Raw genomic sequence first — 7803 nt, forward strand, 5'->3', positions numbered from 1 at the left:
GGCGAACAAAGAACTCGGATTTTCCCCAAAGGATGGGAACACTTTTGAGCGAATTCTAAATGGGATTCGAACAAGATTCTAGCAACTTTTGCATAATTGGATCTAGTCGACTCATCTGGATGGAAAAGAGTCTCTGAATATTAACGAACTCAGAGAATTGATCTTTATATCTAAGACATTTTCCAGGAATGATGCGAAGCTGAGAGATTTGAGTCATGATGTCCCACCCAATTATCAAGTCTTTATTGGGAATGTTTGATCCAAAGATTTTTGCAGTTATGGAGCACTACGGGAAGAACTGGACAGTTACAGGAGTGGTTCTGACATTTGTGGAGAAAGTATCTCCTGAAGCAGAATTGAAATATCGGATATAAGGAGTCCAGAATTCTTCAGGAAGAACTTTGGTGTCTAATAATGAACAACTTGCTCCTGTGTCAAGGGAGTCCAGAATTCTTCATGGCTGACCCCTCAGATGATGAAATGGAATCAAACTATTCTGACCCAGAAATAGGTCAGACAAGCAATTCCGCTCAGCATGTGTCTATAGCATCAAAACAATTCTTCACCATTGATGATATTCCTTATCACAAATGGCCGATAAGGCTTGAAGAATTTCATACTTGGTTGAATACCCAGTCTATCACTAACCATGATATGAATGATGTCCTGTACAACTTTGTTACAAGGTTCACAGGAAGCCTCAAACTCTGGTGGCAATCAATTTCAGAACAAGACCAAATCCATTTTCTGATGTCACCTAATTTCAGCCATGCCATTACTCTCTTTTATCATGTTGTTTTGGGAAAACCCACTGATCTCATAGAGATAAAAAGAAGAGAGTTTTTCAAGAGAAGATGCTGCTCCCTCCAGGAAAAACATCTTGATAAGCATTATCGAATAATGCTTCAGCTTTTTTACCAAGTAGGAGCGGATCCAAATCTGAAGCATGTTTTCCTTACTTCCATCCCTAAAGAACTATCCCAGATGGTTGAAAGATCTTTCTTTGGAAAACAAAGGAGAATACAAGATGTTCCCTTAGGAGAAATAAGGCAAGGAGGGTGTATCGTTTTGGGCAGAGTCCCCTGAAGTAAAGTGTGTGATTTGTGAAAATCTATCCATGGCTTTCTAAATTCCTCTTCTTCTCCAGCCTAGTAGGATCCTCCAAGAAATGCAGCTTGGGTAGGTTAGAAACGTTTCCATCCTGACATCTTTCTGAGTGTCTCTAGGCTCTGAACTAAAAGGCTAAGTGGTTTTCTGCTAAAAGGCTATCCCTGAAGGGCTTGAACGGGAGTTGTTCGCCCACTGTGGGATGCATACCTGTAGGAAATTTACTCTCCTTCCCTGGTTCTAAGTCTAGGTCCATTCATGGTATCAGAGCTATTGTTTCGTTTTTGATATTATCCATTCCATGCGCTTGACAGGTGAATCCAGAGCTGAGAAGATCTCTCCTCATTATGTCTACAGAACCAGAAATCCTTGAAGCGCCAGTTTCTCTTGCTCCCTCATCCTCATCTTCAACACCTCCAGAATTTCGTGTTTCTAATGCCTCTAAGATAGATTATCTTTATGAAGTCTCTCTTAGCGATGAAACCAAGATTTCTGAAACCTAGCTTCCCTTATGAACCCTTATTCTACTTTTGCCAAACCAAACTCGTCATTTTCACCCATCCGCTCCATCCGCCAACTTATTCACCAAACTCCAAAGCAAGTAAAGGAGTACGTTCAGTCCTCCAAATTCGACCAGCATCCTATTCCTGCTACTGAAATGGAGTACTTTGTTACTCTCCAGATTCCTCCTGAATTCCCTAGACAATGGGCTCAATAGGGATACACTCATGTTCATTATGGAGCTGTTCGTCTTGCTCTCACTTTCCATGGTTGTGAAGGTTTGCCAATTGTGGCAAGAATCGCGTTGTTAGATACCAAATTTTTACAATACCAGCATGCTTGCATTGGTACTATTCAAACTACTTTGAATACCGGAATAGTCTTTGTCACTCTATATCCAAACTTCAATATCGCCCTTTCAGACCCCTAGTTACTTTCCTTTCTGAAAGTCCAAGTCCAACTTACTGGAGCCCCTCAAACTGCTGACTCTGTAGCTGAAACACTACATTACCAGATGGTTTATCGAGTGCAGAACCATGCACTTGACCTCAACTTCAACAATGGTAATGAAGATGCATTATTTATCTCCATGTAGAATGATCAAGCGTTCTGCATCCATGTTCCCAGACAGATCCCAAAGGATACGTTGGCCAAGCTCCTTCCAGAGACTTGGATTACTAACTACGAAAAGCTACATCAGCACAACAAGCCTTTCCAGTCTACGGACTCAGAGTTCGTACGCAAGAAAGATGGAACTATTTCCATCAAATTTGGCAAGGAAAAGGAAGAAAGCCCTTCTATCTTCCAGACCCTCTTCATGATTGAACCATGTGTTCCTCAATCTATTTCCGAGCCAAATCCAAAAAAGCATGTCCGACACTTCGATGGTGATGGTCATCCTGTTCATTACTATATGGTCATTGTTTTTGGGATCCCTTTTGTCAATGTTCCTATTGCACAAATTCGTCTGACGAGGTAGATCCTTTCGTAAGATCTCCACCTCGAAAGAAAAGGCCAAAGGATAAGATGTACCAAAGATACTTAGACGGAGACTTCTCCGTTGATACTCTCGGCGAGTGTGACAAATATCAGTTCATGGTTTCCTATGCACCACCTCCACCGCCAGAGGTCAATACTACATCCCAAGCCTTACCAGATCCACCAAAAACACCACCACCATCTCCTCCCCAAAAGAAGCAAGCCCTCTCTCCATTTTATAAGCCAATACTCAAATGGGCTAAGAAGCACTCTTACCCCCTCGAAGTCCCAGAAGAAGCACCGCCCACTTCTTCTATCGCTATGTTCCAATATACCAACTTTCCTCCTCTTGTCAAGGAAAGTTCTAAACTCTCGTTCCCTGTTGCAGAAGAGTTTATTGATCCCCATGGTAGATACCGCCATGTTCCTAAAATCCCTACTCCCACTGATGTGGATGAACATGGGAGACAGAAAAAAACCCCTGCCGCTGAAGTTGTTCTAAATTGGCAATCAGAAACTCTGTTGGCACACAATAATGCCTTCAAGGCAATTGATTCCAAAATTGGAAATGTGCAACAAGATCTCCGAAGGTATGATGAAAGTACCAAAAAGATACTTTCTGAATTCTAGAAAAGGCTTCACGCCTTGGAATCAGGACAACATCTTGGGTACCATTATCTTGAAAGTCCAAAGCCAGAAATAGAGAAGCTCATAAGGCAAATCCAGCTTCTTGAAGAAGGAAGGTTCAGACCGTTTGACCCATTGGCACCTCCTGTTAAAACCGGGTATTTACCCCCACCGCCACAAACGTCTATTTTTGCCACTATTCCAGCAGATCCTTATAGAAGAGAACCAGATATGGCAGAAATACGAAATCGCCTCAAGGCCCTGCAGAAGGAAAAGGGAAAAGAAAAATACCGCCTACGAATCAAGTTCCATTGTTATCGAGAGAAAGGCGGATCAATGATGCTATCAAATCCATTAGAATCTTTTCTAAAAGATTTAAGCACTCAGGAACCTGACCCTGTTATCCAATAGCCTGATCCTGTCATTTCAAAAAAACAGATTCTGCTCCCAGTAGAGCAAACTTCTCGTGATACTGAATTAGATTCTTCAGTATCCTTCTCCTTTTCTTCTCCAGCCTGGTAGGATCCTCCAAGAAATGCAGCTTGGGTAGGTTAGAAATGTTTCCATCCTGACATCTCTCTGAGTGTCTCTAGGCTCTGAACTAAAGGGCTGAGTGGTTTTCTACTAAAAGGCTATCCCTGAAGGGCTTGAACGGGAGTTGTTCGCCCACTGTGGGATGCATACCTGCAAGAAATTTACTCTCCTTCCCTGGTTCTAAGTCTAGGTCCATTCATGGTGTTCCTAAAATGACTCATGACTCGAAAGAACTTTCAATTTCTGAAATCGAATTTAAATTCACAGTTAATTTCAATCAGACGCAGTTTTAGTGTGACCTAGCCTACCAGGTAGCTTTTAGGAATTTTTAGTGCAATTGACCCATGGTCGATTTTCTTCGAGCCAGATGTATCTCTTCGACACTTTGACAACTCTCGGTGGTCGTGAAAATCTTGAGCTTTCAAATACGAACAAAAGGTACACAAAATGACAGAAATCAGTCTAGTACCGATCGACGAGAATTTTGCAATTTATTGGAATTACCCACATTTAACTATACATCTCAATCAAATCGACTTATCACCAATCTTTAATTGATTTTAAATTGCATCGTAATGACTCTTGTAGACTAACACAGTCGAGCAGTCGATTTCTGATCGAATTTTCAAGTCTATTGTATTAGAATTCCTTAACGGTTTCACCTAATAGGTCAGTTATCTCATGAGTGGCCATATCAGAGAAAAACACTATAGTCGTGTTGACAAAATGTCCAACTTATCCAATCAAAATCAAAACCTGAAATTGAAAATATCACAATATGCCAGTTTAAAATGCAAATTTCATTTCACAACACCCTAACGATACCACATCCCACAAACACCGTTGCGATGCCATAGCTCAATTTTGGTTAAGTCCTAAATCATTTCTCATTTAATCGCCTAAGCATGCATAAGATTTTTTTTATTTAAATGTTAAAAAAAAACACTTATTCAACGTCGTATTAACTAACGAAGGCATGTCATTTCAAATGTGAACTTCATTCCAAACCACCCTTGCGGTATGACATCCCACACTCTTGCAGTACCATTGTCCTATTCATTTAATTGCCTTAGTATGCACGATGCTTTTTTTGTTTTGTTATCCTTTTAAATTTTAAGATGTCGTCAAAACACTTATTTGAAGTCATATTAACTAAGGAAAGCGTTTTCTCATGTGTAGTGGCATGACTCGGTTTGTGTGTTACATTGTGTAGGTATGTGTTAGTTCGAATGCCAATTTCATTTTACAACACCCAGGTGGTACCACATCCCACATTATATTTGTTGTACCCTAGTCCAATCTTATGTCAAGTCATAAACATTTATCATTTAATTGCCTAAGCATGCATGATTTTTCTAAGATGTCGCCAAAACACTTCTTCGATGCTGCATTAACTAAAGGTGTTTTCTCGTGTGTAGTAGCACGACTCCATCTGCGTGTAACATTGTATAGACGTATGTCAGTTCGGATGCAAATTTCACTGCACAACACACTTACGGTACCACATGCCACAATAACCTTGTGGTGCCTAGCCTATTTTTGTTGCCCTAAATTATTTTTATTTAATTGCCTCAGCATTTATGATTTTTATTCTTTTTAAAGATGTTGCCATATTTGATGTCATATTCACTGACGAAGGCTTTTTTTTTTCATGTGTAGTGGCATGACTATTTTTGTATAATGTTGTCTATGTTGGTTTGGATGCAATTATCATTCCACAGCACCTTTGCTGTACCACATCCCACAGCACTCTTGTGGTACCATAGTCTTATTTTTGGTTAAGTCCTAAATCATGTATCATTTAATTGGCTAAGCATGCATGATGGTTTTATTCAATTTAAAGATGTTTCCAGAATACTTATTCGACTTCATATTTAAATTACGAGGCTGTTTACTCGTGTGTAGTGACGAGACACCATTTTTGTGTAACATTGTATAGGCATATGGCAGTTCGGATGCAAATTTCTCTCTTGATTTGATTGGGGCTAAAATTACAAACTAGAAATAAGTAAATAGATTGTATGCGAACTTTGAAAATCATTTGCAGAATATGACATATTAAACTTCAAACAACTGCAACAACAGATAATAGAAATCAGGCGCTTGTGCTGTTGATAAATCAAAAGTGATAATAATAAACAAGTAATGCTGATAGTGAAAAGATAAAAGATATTGTAAGTAAATACTTAGTGGTTTGGCTTTATCACCGAAACTGCATCCACTCTTAACAATAATAGCCATAACAAGGCTGGAATCCACTAGTAATCTTGAAAAGAAGTTATAATCAGCAAATACTGCTTTTCCAATAGATCAAATTATCAGGAGTCATGTATTGCTATTACTCTTGTACACTTTATCTTATCAATGATGACTAACATTAGCACTACACAAATTACACAACAGCTAACAACAAAAGTAAGCAAAGAAGAACACTCAAAACACATGACTCATTTTGTTCATCTTCACCCAACCCAACTACTTTTTTGGACTCAATATATAGCCATTCATCCGTTGATGATCGTTCCCCATGGAAGTTCTCAAGTAGTAATTGCTTTCTACCGTTGCCAGTAGCAACTCCATACTCTCTCCTGAACTCCAAGCCTTGAAGATAACCAATAGACGGCAGATTGAGGTTGGAAAGAAGATGTCACTCGTCTTCCACGTCTCTGATATCGATAGTTGCTCTTGCCATTAACTTGCTACTCCCGCTAATTATTTATTGCTCCCTACTAATCATATCTTTTATCTTCTTAATCTTTCAAGCATATTGGCGATTATGACTCTACCAAGCTTAATCACCTTTATGATCCTTCCAAGATTTATCGAACATCTTCATTCTGGACTTATTCACCATCTAGGTCCATCCAGCTATTCAATAGATCTTGGTACCTCCAAATTATCACGAATATTCCTCTTCTTCTCGACTTATTTATCCTTAATCAAAGTCCTTCCAAATGTTCACCTATCTCAAGATCTTTCCAATTTGTTGACATTTCCACTCTCAATACCTTGTTCACCTCTGATAGCAACAATGATTCTTCCATATTGGCAAAGTATTCCGATTATGACAGAGCACTTGACATATTAATATCACCCCTAACAGGACACCATTTGCATTGTGGCTTGTGTATATATCACCCAGTACTACTTAATCAATACATACAATAGTAGTATTTAATTATTTTTTGATCTTCAAAACAACATAGGGGATTTTCCCAACAAATTCAAAATTCAGGCATCATGAGAAAACGAAATAATATGGCAACGAAATGGCAAACTTGTAATTCAGGCACGATGGAAAATGACATCACATGGGAACAACAGCAAAATCAGAAATACATGACATCGTCTCGTCTTGGGCTTGTAAAGTCCAACGTCTGATTTGCATGATTTTTCATTCTCGAAACCCTTCGTCGGTAAGCTCCCGTGGGATCCAGATTGGACGGCTCATGGAAATCCAGATCAGGGCATACTGACCCAACCTTATATCTTCAGGGACATAAACATGGCATATGAGTAAGGAAACGGAAACGAATAAAAGATATGCAGCTGGTAATCCAACCAGAACATTAACCGACACATTACATGATGATATTACGGTTGAAAGCATCACTTCGCAAGCTGCCTCATAAGACAGAAAGGGTTTCGACAGAAGTTGAGACCTGACATGAGAAGAAAGTGAGCAAACTAGAACCAAAGATGCTTGCCGCATAAGACCCAATCCAACACATATATTACATCTGCCGATGGCTATAGATATGGCGGCAAGTCATCCTTGGCTCACATCTACTCTCTTCCTCATCATGCGAGACCACAGCCATCGGCGACGACCATTAGCATTCTCCTCTTTGATGGAGTTTTTCATGTTTGTTGTGGAATTACTGGTTTTTTTTATTTATAATAGTCTGGCAAGTGCCCATTTAAAAGATTCTTATCCATTCCTCCTTAAAGAGAAAGATTCCACATTCTTCTTTCCTATGTCAATCGACCCGTGTTTGGTACGTACAGCTTTGAGAGAAAATGGGCATTTTCTGGCTCTGGACCCGTTGGCCTTGT

The 7803-nt window shown here is 39.5% G+C and overlaps 1 long non-coding RNA gene across 1 annotated transcript; it reads right to left on the reverse strand.

Moving 5' to 3' along the window:
- Window positions 1-7006: 7006 nt before the first annotated feature.
- On the reverse strand, window positions 7007-7593 carry LOC120290226. Its single transcript, XR_005548070.1, has 3 exons — window positions 7486-7593; window positions 7333-7409; window positions 7007-7236 (listed from the first exon to the last, which is right to left on the reverse strand). It is a non-coding gene; the product is annotated as an uncharacterized LOC120290226 (long non-coding RNA).
- Between the last annotated feature and the right edge of the window lie 210 nt (window positions 7594-7803).

Source organism: Eucalyptus grandis, chromosome 2 (assembly GCF_016545825.1).
Source record: "Eucalyptus grandis isolate ANBG69807.140 chromosome 2, ASM1654582v1, whole genome shotgun sequence".
Lineage (NCBI taxonomy): Eukaryota > Viridiplantae > Streptophyta > Magnoliopsida > Myrtales > Myrtaceae > Eucalyptus > Eucalyptus grandis.